Here is an 11,990-nt window from a genome sequence, read left to right as displayed (position 1 = left end):
ACCCTAAAATACTCACCTTCATCCTCAAAAACACTCCCCTCACATCAAAAGCCAACAAAAACCCCATTTCCTCAACTTCAAGATGATGAACCTCAAGGGCAAGGCTAAGAAGTTGGTTGAATCCACCGGAAGGAAACGCAAGGGATCATCCTCCTCAACTCCGCGAGAGGTAGTGCCACCAAGGAACTTCCGTCCCATCATGAGAGGAGGAATTGAACAACTTAAGTACTTCCAAGAGGTGCTTTTCGAATCCGATGCCCACCGCAAGAACTTTGTCAAATTGCTAGGTAAGAACTATGAACCCACTCAATTCATAGATACTAAGGTGTTGGAAGTCCTCGGGATAAGGTACCACACCGAGATGTTCTTTGATGGCTTAGGGATTGGAAAACTTTTCCATGCCCATGAGGAGACGTACCTTAGTCTCACCCTTGAATTTTTGAGTAGCCTTCGCATTGTCACGAATACTCGAACCAATGTGGGCATGGAGTTTATTTTGTGCAACCTAGACCATAGTCTTACATTAGATCAATTTGCCCACATTTTCGGTCTTGAAGTGCCCACCAACTATACCGAAAAACCCGCTGATTTCGATGTGGACCTACTTTGGAAGGCTATTTCCGGGAGGAATTTTACCGGTTTAAAGCAATGCTATACCTTCGCCATCCAACATCCGGTGATTCGGATCACCGAACGCTTTGTGGCCGGTACCATCAATGGGAGGTACGAACAAGATAGGTGTACTCTCATTGATTTAACTTTTCTTGAGTCCTATTTGAATGTTCGGGGGACGAGGCGCTATAACTTCAACACACCCCTTGAGATACTTACTAGGTTTCATGATTTTGCTCAAGGGACCACCCAACTCAAGACCTTCGTAATGGGAGGTCTAATTACTATTTTGGCCAACTACCTTTGCCCCGGGTTCAACGCCCGTGGAATTTATACTCCTCTTGAGGGGAGTACTTTGATTGATGAACATGCCGTCTTCAACCACCACCGGTGGTGTAACTACACTCAAGAAGGGCGTGTAGAATGGCTCACAAAAGGGTGCACCTCCATCATCCTTGAGGGTTAAAATATACCGGGCACCGACCCAAGATTGAGCCCATATTCACCTCCACCAAGCTATCTCCTTGATATCCAAATCCTTGACAATCCCCCTCAAAGGGAAGAGCCACCCCGCCAACAACAAGTACCTCGTGGGGTACCGGCAAGGCCTACTCGCCCACCTTCCTATGTGCCTATCCCACCATACCCTACCCCTTATACCCAATTTCAACCGGAAATCCCCAATACCCCGGGTATTAATGATTTGATGAAACTCATGAATAGAGTGGATCTCGGGGTACATGAAGGGAGGGTCGACAACTACTTGGCCCTTTATCCCCAATACTATAACATGGCTCAACAAGGGTATATTGACCCCAATGGTCCTAAGCCCTCTTGGGCCCAACCACAACATTTGTTCCCTAATCAAGGGGACCAAGCTTGGAATCTCGGTGGTGGAGGGTACTCAGGCCAAGGAGGAGGGCATAACCAAGGAGAGTTTGACCAAGGAGGGTACTGGGGCCAAGCAAGAGGGTATGACCAAGCCGGGAGCTCTCACCAGTATGGTTACCCCCAAGATGAGGAGGATGACGAGTGAAAGAGGCCTACCTCACCACCTCCATTTGTATGATACCCCTCTCTCCCTCTCTCTTTTGTATATACATTGCATTTAGTGTAGTTTTCGCATGCATTTGTATCATATTTCATTTGCATTAGCTAGTTTATATAGTATAGTTGCATTGTAATATGTCTCACTTGATTCATGTAGTTAATTGCATATAGATTAGAATTCATGCATAGTTACTAATGGCCAAACCTATTCATTTCTACACTAGAAATAGTGTTTAAATCGGTTTGGGGAGGTTTGATCATGGGTGACCATAGCTTAATAGAAATCATGCATCATATAGTATAGTTTAGATTACATTCATTTGTTATATATGTCATATAGAATTACATTTAGTTAGAGCATGCATTCATTCATATCATATCATTGCACTTGTACTTTAATTCCATAAAACTTTAAAAAAACAAAAACATGTATTTCCTTTTTCATTCCTACTCCTACATGTACATTGAGGACAATGTCCAAAATAAAGTGGGGGATGGGAATTTATATTCCAAAAACAAATAAAAATTGAAATTTTTTGAAAAATACAAAAATATGTCTTTTAATTTCATAAAAACAAAAACCATAAAAATTTGAAAAATTGAAAAACCCAAAAACATGTTCATTCCTTTATAGTGTAGAATTGTATATATTGTATATATTGTGTTTGTTCATCCTTGCTCACATTGAATGACTACGCCACATCCGAGACATGAGGATATTGAAGACCGCATGGTATGATCTTTCCAATCTCCTTCTTCCCCTTTATGTTAATGACTATGTGGCTTTATTTTGATTGATGCGGTATAAACAATGTGAATTTAGGAGTTGCATTTAGTTTATATGACATATTAGTTGGTAGAATCATATGCATTAGGTTGTATATATGTTAGTTGTATCATGGCACGTAGTTTGCATGTTAGAAAAATTTTGTGAAACCGTCTACTTGGGAAGCTTGACAAGTGTATATAGGCCCTAGTAGATGCTTTTTCTTCTTAAGACTTTGCTTGTTAGAATACTTGTAAAACACCCTAGGATGTGTCATGCTAGTATCCTTTGACCCATGGATTAAGGCCTAGTCAAGAGTACCCTGTGGTGTGAGAACTCCTTGGCTACCGTTTATTCCAAGGTGACCCTTGAAACCATGCATCCATCATCCATGTTCTACCACATTTTTGTCATCAAAGGGAATGGGCACAAAAAGAAATTGATTTGAGTTAAATGAAATGAAAAGTGAAAGAAAGTTTGCAAATTGCATCAAAAAGAAAAGAGGAGTAACAAAAATGAAAACTCCTATGCTTCAAATATAAGGCACCCTCGTTACAAATTGGGGTGACTTTGGAAATGTTCAAAAAGAAATGCAAAGAAAAGTTGAAAGTTGCCAAGTATTGAAATGCCAAAAATCAAAAGAAATGGCAAAGAAAGTGTTCTCAAATGTTATATGCCACAAGAAATTGGGGAGAAAAACAACAACAAAAGCAAACTCCCAAATGAAACTCAAATACTATCGATCCCTTTATCCATCGTATCCATTTTTGTGCATGGTAGAGAGGGGACGACCCTTCTTCTTGTCTAGGCAAGAGGGGGAATTCCGCGATCCTCCAGTGTTTCTAACACCATAAGGAGTCTACTCTTGACAAAAGCATTTAACGATTGAGGAAAAAGGTACCCTAGCTTGACACAACTTGGAGGTGATTTATTGGTATCCTTCTAGGCTTAGTAGTTTGAAGAAATTGCATCTATGAAGGAGTGTGTACCCTTGAATTGCTTCCCCTTTAGATAATTTCCGCCACTTAGATGAGGAAAGTGGCTATTATTTTGTAGATGCATCCATTACTTGATTTTGTGTGTGCTTTAATGATTGGATGGGTCGCCATTTTGGCAAGCCCCACCTTGCCTTGCAAGAAGGCATCCTACCTCATGGTTGTCTTGTTGTGAGTTGAAGGGGCGGAGTGAGACCCGCTAATTGTCTCATATCGGCTATATTAGTATGTTAGTTTGAATAAGGGTCCTAATTTTTGTCACCTCTTTACTCGGGACGAGTAAAGGTTCGGTTTGGGGATATTTGATGTGAACATTATTTGCACACATTTAGTCCCCTAATTGAACCTATTTTGCATACTTTTATAACATTCCATAGCCATTTTATCCGTCAAATCCTTCCTATTTGCTTTCCTAGTGCATTTTATATGTTTTGTAGGAAAGGAGATAATAAGGCGGAAATTCCCGTCTTTCGTGCATGTTTGGAAGCTATTTGACGATGTTTGATGGACTAGTATGAAGAGGAAGCAAGAACTAAAGACCAATCCTACGAGAATAAAAAGGAAGCGAAGGAAAAGATTCTGAAGCAGAACCCGAGCGGATTTGCAGGCAAGACGCCCGTCCAGAACGACAACCCGAGCGTCCAAACAACAAAGACGCTCGGATTCCCTCACTACAATCCGAGCGGATTCACATAAAGACGCCCATGCACCTCCTCTACAATCCGAGCGTCTTCCCTTCCTGGTCGGACGGACGGACCGCGACATCTTCAGCCGAGATGCTCATCCTTCCAAAAAGACTAGCGTTTCCCTGCCTAAAACTCAAAAATGTAATTACTAATTTAGCCTTAGTTAACCTAATGAAGCTCTACTATATATACCCCACTTGTAAATAATCATAGAGAGAGAGTTTTAGATTAGGCTAAGTCTCCACATTAGAAATTCCTCTTAGATTCAATTAGGAGTAGATTAGAATAGATTGCTCTTTAATCTTTCCACAAATCTCACATTAATCTCTCCTTAATTATTGTTCAAGTTTGTTACTTTTGGGTAATTGAAGATTATTGGGTTATTATTGGAGGATTGACAACCCTTCTTCAATCAATCAAGTTTCTTCTATTATTCTTTGCTTTATTATTTGGATCATCTCAAGTTTGGTATAAACCCCTTACTCTTTAATCTTTATTGTTCATTTCTTCATTTTATTATCATGTTTATACTTGTTAAGATGATTGACAACCTTGTTAGCATGTTAAACTTTATAATGAGTGAGTAGTTACTTAGCTAGGATTAGTGGGTAACTAAGGGAAACCAAACATGGGATTGATTCATGCTTAATCTAATATGTTCACGTAATTAATTTGCTTGCTTGTTGTGATGTCAACTTTATGCACATGTTATGTTTGATGAAATGCTAAGCCTATGAATCCTTGCATTTACAACCATCACTTATCTATTCAACTTGACTTGAAGATATAAACCAACTCGAGTCTTGTTAGATCATGCATAGAAGTTGATTAGGAGGAAAGTAAGTCGACTTGTAGGTGTTGTACAATCTAATCGATTCGGCTCCAGGACCCAACTCTTCCTAAGAACCGTAAGACATAAACCAACTCGGTTCCCCCACAACACTAATTGCTTGCTTATAATTGTAAACATGTTTGTATGATCAACATCATGAATCCCCTATGACCCCATGACATCCTAGTGCTTTTAGTCATTTGTTTACATTTCTTAGTTCATTGTTTGCTTTACTTTGTTACTTTCATTAGTTTAGAATACAACTACAAACCCCATCAATTGTGACACTAGCATAAATTGAGATAGATAGACTTAGAACCCAAAGCACACCGTCCCATGGATCGACCTCGATTTACCACTAACTAGTTGTTTGTTGAGTATTATAAATGTGTTTTGATTGGGTGTACAACGACACGCCCACGTCAATTGTCACAAACTATTTTTGAGGGGATGCCATATCTACATATGATATTGTGTTTGATGAATGATATGACGTCTTTCTCCTTAACCTGCCTGTATGAGTCAACCTCTATCCATTTTGAAAAGTAATCTGTTATGGCTAACATGTAGACTTTTTGTCCAGGAGCTTGGTGTAGTTTGCCTACAATGTCCATTCCCCACTTCATGAATGGCCAGGGAGCTGAGATGGAGTGTAGTAGTTTTGATGGTTGATGAATGAATGGAGAATGAAGTTGGCAGGCTTTACATTTTGAGCTGTAGGCTAGGCAGTCAGCCCTTAGGGTTGGCTAGAAGTAGCCTGTCCTTAGAACCTTGCTTGCCAAGCTTCTGTTGCCTTTGTGATTTCCACAGTATCCATCATGTATGTCCTCAATAACCTGTTTGGCTTCATGAGGTTCCAGGCATCGCAGATAAGATCCAGCCTGAGAATTTTTGAACAAGATGTTATTTATAATAGTATATGTGGAAGCTTTAATTCTAAGGGTCCTTGCTTGTCTTTGGGTAGCATCCCCGGTAAGAACCAATCATAGTATGGTTTGGTCCAGGAGTTTGTGTCCTCATTGAGGGGACAAATTTGGTTAGGCTTTTCAATGGTTGGTTCTAGGAGATGAACAATAGGTATCTTATCAAATATAGCAGGGCTGAAATTCAATCCCAGACTGGCTAGGGCATCAGCCTGAGTGTTTAAGTCTCTTGGTAATTGATCAATGTCAAATGAACTAAACTTTTTGCAAAGGTTTTTGACATAGTCTAAATAAAGAACCATTTTGGAATCCTTTGCAGCGTATGTTCCTTTGACTTGATTGGAAATTAAAAGTGAGTCAGTTTTTACCTTGAGATTTTGCACGCCAAGATCTATACATACCTTGAGTTCAACTATCAGGGCTTTATATTCAGCTTCATTGTTTGTTGCTTTAAACTCACAGCTGATAGCCTGAGCTATTAAGTCTCTCTGTGGTGATTTTAGTACTAATCCTAGGCCAGTTCTGTGGACATGGGCCACGTCTCGGTCTGTGGATTTGGGGGTCCACCTACCGGTCTGTAGTCACGGGCCACCTGCACGCCAGGCCAATCTGTGGACATGCAGCGGTCTTTTGAAAGCCACGCTCGGCGGCGTAAAAATGCTTTCGATCGGATCGTTTTAGATCGGTCGGTTTCGTCTCGGTAAGGGTCTTGAAACGATTAGAGATGTTCGGAGTTGCCACCAAGCATTTGTGGGATGTCTGGAACCCGTTCGAAATCTACTTTATACCTCGGTCAAATCGAAGCACAAAGCAGCGTTTGACATAGGTACTAAAGATAAGGAAATCGTCCCTCTTTAGCATCCTATCTCTAGAATGACTCTCGTACGCCCTGGATAAGGTCGTCCACTATCCAAAGTTTCTGAGTAAGAGGTGAAGGTACGTATTGGGAAGCCCTTTAATCAGACACCCAATCCCGCTCGCGTTAGCGGCCTCCACTGATCGATCTTGGTTGGTTGAATGCAAAAGTTGATAAAACGGTTTAAATGCATGAATGCGCATCCAATAATTTAAACCTAACATGTGAGAGCTTTCTAAGTCGGTTGATTTAATCCAAGTATCAAGTATAAGATGTCGAGTTGGATTAATGATTGATTTGCATGCAAGACGGAAATTAAACATCCATTTACCGTATTATGTTTAGGGTGTATAACGTGATCCATTTGTCTTAGTAAGGTGTTTTGCAAATACGATTTCGAATAGTCATCTGATCCGTCCTATATCCGGGCTAACCGGAGTCGGGATTGTCCTAGACTAATCTTTGGAAGGAACAGGCCTGTACATGCAGGCGGCTATATGAGGCGCGAGCCAGCCGGCGGTGTAAGGGGCCTCTTCCTGGTTTTGAAGATGAGAAATGGAGGGCCTATTTAGGCGCGGGTTAGCCCACGGTTTATGTGCCGTGTTCTGACTTTTTAGAAAACGTTATAAAACGTGTTGAAAATGGGTATTTGAACCCGGTTTGATTTGAAGGGGTCGTTTAGACCGTATTTGTTAATTTGAAGAACTAGATTCGAATAATCATCATTATTTTGACAATATTCGGTGTCGGGTTCGATTTGACAAACTTGACATGAATAGTTTTGAAAGTAATTATGGACTAATTGTTTTAAGTCCATTTGAATGTAATTAGTCGATACTCGTCATCGTACCCGGGTTAAAATCCGGCATGGTATGTAGAACCAAGGATGACTTTGTATTGGTGACTAATATGTTTGTTTTTAGAAATGTAAAGAAATGAAATAAAAGGTTTTAAAATACCTTTTAAATGTCATTAACCAAATATTTTCACCGAAACACGGATTTAACCGTCATGGTATGAGGAACCAAGGGTGAAAAAATGTTTTATGGTTAAAACAAATGAAATAAAATAAAAAGGGTTCGAAAGTATTTGGAATGGTAAAAACCGATTATAAATGTGAAAATGGGTTAAAAGGAAATGACGAGAACAAACACAATTGATCTCTGACCTGGACACCCCATTTAGGCGCGGGCAAGCTGGCGACCTAGGGGGCTTCTGTCTCAGGCCAAAAATCAGTTTTGGCTCGTTTATTCCATATTTTGGTTCATGTTATGCACGTTTTAGCATGTTATAGTCATGAAACAAATGAAAACATAATAAAAGAGGATTTTTACACCCTCATACTTACATGTTTGGTTATGGCGAGTGACCGACGTAAGTGTAACAACTCGTTTGATCGGAAAAAACTCGGTTTAAAACCGTTTTGGTAAGTAAAAAGAGTGTTTTAATGTTAGTGACGGTGTAGTGGTCGAAGTGGTCGGTCAAGTGATTTAATGCACGATGACGGTACCAAACAATGTGTAAGGCTTATATTTACGATCGGTAAGTCGTAAATACTCGCCGGGTTGTGACTTAAGAAGTCGAGTCGAGAACTTTAAGGGAGAAAAGAGGGGGCGGACACTCGCGTAAGTCTAAAATGGGGGGCATTTGAGGGGTATTTATAGGGAAATGAGTGGTTGTGTGAGTTTTGAGCGACGTGGCCACTTGGGCTGCTCAAAGAGGCGCGAGCCATGTCGCGGTTCTGCGAGTTGTGTTGTCACTTTCACAACAAACGCAATCATGATTTGTTCTATCCTAGGTTTTGTAGTCACATGTTTGGTACTTGACCAACATGAATCCGGGAAAACTTAAGGTAGAAGATTTGAAATGTTTGTTTTTTGTGGTTGACTCGGTTTGACTCGTTGTTGGAGTCGGGATTTGAATTTTTGAGTCGGTTTTGGTCCTGGTGTCGGTTTGACTCTAGTTAGTGTCATTGCGACCCCGTCGTCGTGCATTAAACACTCCAGGTATTTTTGAAATGTTTTAAAATGTTTTATTTTTGAAATCGTTTTAAGTTTTCCGACGTAAAGTTGTACACAAACTGTCGATCAAACGCCGCGATTCCAAAACATGTTATAGTCCGATAATCATCGGGTGTTTGTTGGAGTCTCAGCAGATACTGGGTATCTACAAGTTCCTCTCATATTTGTCGCTCCATCTACATGTAAGGTCCATTCCTGGCCTAGTTTTTGGGTGTCTAGATGATTGACCTCTTTTATGAGGTCAGGTTCTAGGCTGGGACTAAATTTAGCCATAAAGTCTGCTAAGGTCTGGGATTTAATTGCTGTCCTGGGTTCAAAGGTTATGTCATAAGTACTCAGCTGTACTAACCATTTTGCCATTCTGCCTGAAAGTTCAGGTTTTCTCATGACAGATTTGATAGGCAAGTTGGTCCTGACAATTATTGAGTGACTCTCAAAGTAAGGTCTGAGTTTTGTGCATGATACAATTAAAGCAAGTACGTATTTTTCAAGTAGTCCATTGTAATACTCCGTATTTATAGTCTTGGGGGTACTCTATCGAGTAGGCCTTACTCTGTCGAGTAAGGGTGTGTTGCAGAATAAAATAGTTTCTGACCTGTTGGGCACTCGATCGAGTGTCTGGGGCACTCGATCGAGTAGGGGGGTACTCGATCGAGTACCTTGGGTACTCGATCGAGTGTCCGGTTTACGGGGAGTTTTTCGCGGGTTTTGTTAATTATGCGATTAGGGTATTTAAACTTAATCGTCGTTGTTTTAATTCACTTTTACCAAAACCTAAAACCTGTTTAAGAGAGAAAGCGATCGATCATCTTCCTAATCGCATCCTTAATAATTCCGGAGTTCAGACGGTCAGTTCGTATCGTGGTTCGTGTCGTTGGATTCCTTGCGTCGAGGGTAAGCTTTTAATATAATTTATATAATGTTTTGCTAGGTTTGGTCAAACCCTAATTTAGGATTTGGGGGTTTTATGAATAGTAAGTAATTGGTAGCCTTTATGTGTTATTTGTTAGGAGGAGAATTCGTAGAAGAGGCGTTTTGAGACAAATTTGTAGATACCGTCTGCGTGTTGTGCTTTCCAGGTAGGATTTCCTACTCAGTATTAGTCCCATAATGGGATATTGGTGATGTGCTGTAGTTAGTTGTTTGATGTGATGATTGTGATTGTGATTGTGATTGTGATTGGTTGTCTATGGTTCTCGAGATGCGTTCTCGGCTGAGTGGGGTCACTTGCGGGAGTGACTTCACGCCCTAGTTTCGCCCTTCGTGGAACCCGCCACGAAAGGGGATGTGCACATTAATGGACAGGGTTATCGCTCGTACGATGAGCGGGGCTTAGGTGGGAACGGCTGCGGTCCCCCATCGGCGGGTCCCAAAGGACGATCGATATTGAGATGATGGGAGTTGGTGGTGTATGTGTGTGTGTGATTCAGTTCAAAATTGCTGTTTGTCTTATCGTTGTTATCTATATTGATTGTGTGATTAGTACTGACCCCGGTGTTGTTTTGTAAAACCTGCGGTGATCCATTCGGGGATGGTGAGCAGATATTGAACAGGTATAGAGATGATACTGGGATAGCTGGGATGGCCACGACATGACGATAGAGTCTTCCGCTGTAGTTTAGCATTTATTGACATTTCATTGAGAATGTATAGTTTGGGATAATGTATTGTACTTTCGATTTGGTTTCGAGGATTATACTTATTCATTAAACTACTTATAATAAATGTTGTTTCTGTTTTGTCTATTTGATTATCATACCTCGGGCGACCGAGATGGTAGCGTCCTTATACCTGAGTGGTCCTGGTAAGGCACTTGGAGTATGGGGGTGTTACAAATGGTATCAGAGCGACGATCCTGAAACCTGTAACCAATGAATCTAATGAATCTAGGGAGTCAATTAAAATGAACCCGGGGTAAAGGTTGTAGGAGCTAATGCAAAGACTTGGGAGACGTCCTAAAGTCGCGAACTCGCCCTACAATTTTGAACCGGTCACCATGGGATATGTGTCGGGATCGTTATGTGCTTATTGTGTGCTGTGTGTATTTATGTAGTAGTATGTTGTATGAATTGATGGATGAAAGATGATAATGACGTGAATTGTATGTTGGTTGATTGTAAAGCATGAAAGTATAATTATTGATACATGTAATTTGACATGTTATAATTACGTACGGAAAAAGTGTTTTGTCTATATATATATATATAAAGCGATGTGTAAGTATACATGTTGTTGTTGTCGTGTTGAGTAAAAGTACGAAAGGTTAGGAGTATGAATTGAACATGTCTTTGGGTGAATATGTTGAACGTATATGGTGGGTAAATATGTGGTATGATGGATGAATTAGTGGAAAAAGATGAATCATCGTGGTATGATAACATGGTTCCGGATTAAGACAAGGTTATATAATGGAAGTTATTTTATAGTGTTGTTATGTTAGTAACATGGAATAGGATTTGTAATGTATGAGTATGATTTGTCTTACGAAAGGCTATAGAATAAAAGCATGTGGGTAGTGCATGATGAATGTTGTTGCTTTGTTTTCTAAAATAATAATATGTGATTGGGGCTACTGGTTTCATGAGTATTGGGTTGTTTTCGTTTAACTTGGTTGTTGTTTAAGTTGTTTGGAAGTAAAAATCAAATAATTATGTCGTCGATTCTGAAAGTTGTCTTTAAACTGTTATAACTTGAGATGCGTAAATGATTTTAATGTGATTCCAATTGGAGGTGATAGCTTGTTCTTTTACGATTCTAACGATAGGTCACACACCCAAAACGACCAAGAAATGAGTGAGTTATGGCTGTTTTACTGGCTGACAATCTTGAGAATTGGGGTACTCGATCGAGTATCCTTGGTACTCGATCGAGTAAGGGGGCACTCGATCGAGTACCTTAGCTACTCGATCGAGTAGCCCTGGTGATTTGTTTTACGTGCTTCTGATCTTCACCTACTCGATCGAGTAAGTCCCTTACTCGATCGAGTGGCTCATTTCGATCTAGTGACCCCTATTTTGGGTCATATGTTTATCTTTTGACTTCGTTGCATATTATGTTTAATTCAAAGGCGTTATTTTGCTTCTTTATGCATTGTTTTACATGTATGTTGGTCTTGACGCGTAAGTTACCCAATTTTGTGGTGCAAAGAGTGGCACCTATGATGAGTATGAGTTCGGTGGGGAGGACATGATTTATATGTGTTGGGATTACTAAGACTTAATTGAGACATAGAGCATGTTGTGTGAGACG

Source organism: Silene latifolia, chromosome 5, assembly GCF_048544455.1.
Source record: "Silene latifolia isolate original U9 population chromosome 5, ASM4854445v1, whole genome shotgun sequence".
NCBI classification, from domain to species: domain Eukaryota; kingdom Viridiplantae; phylum Streptophyta; class Magnoliopsida; order Caryophyllales; family Caryophyllaceae; genus Silene; species Silene latifolia.
This window is presented reverse-complemented; position numbering follows the sequence as displayed.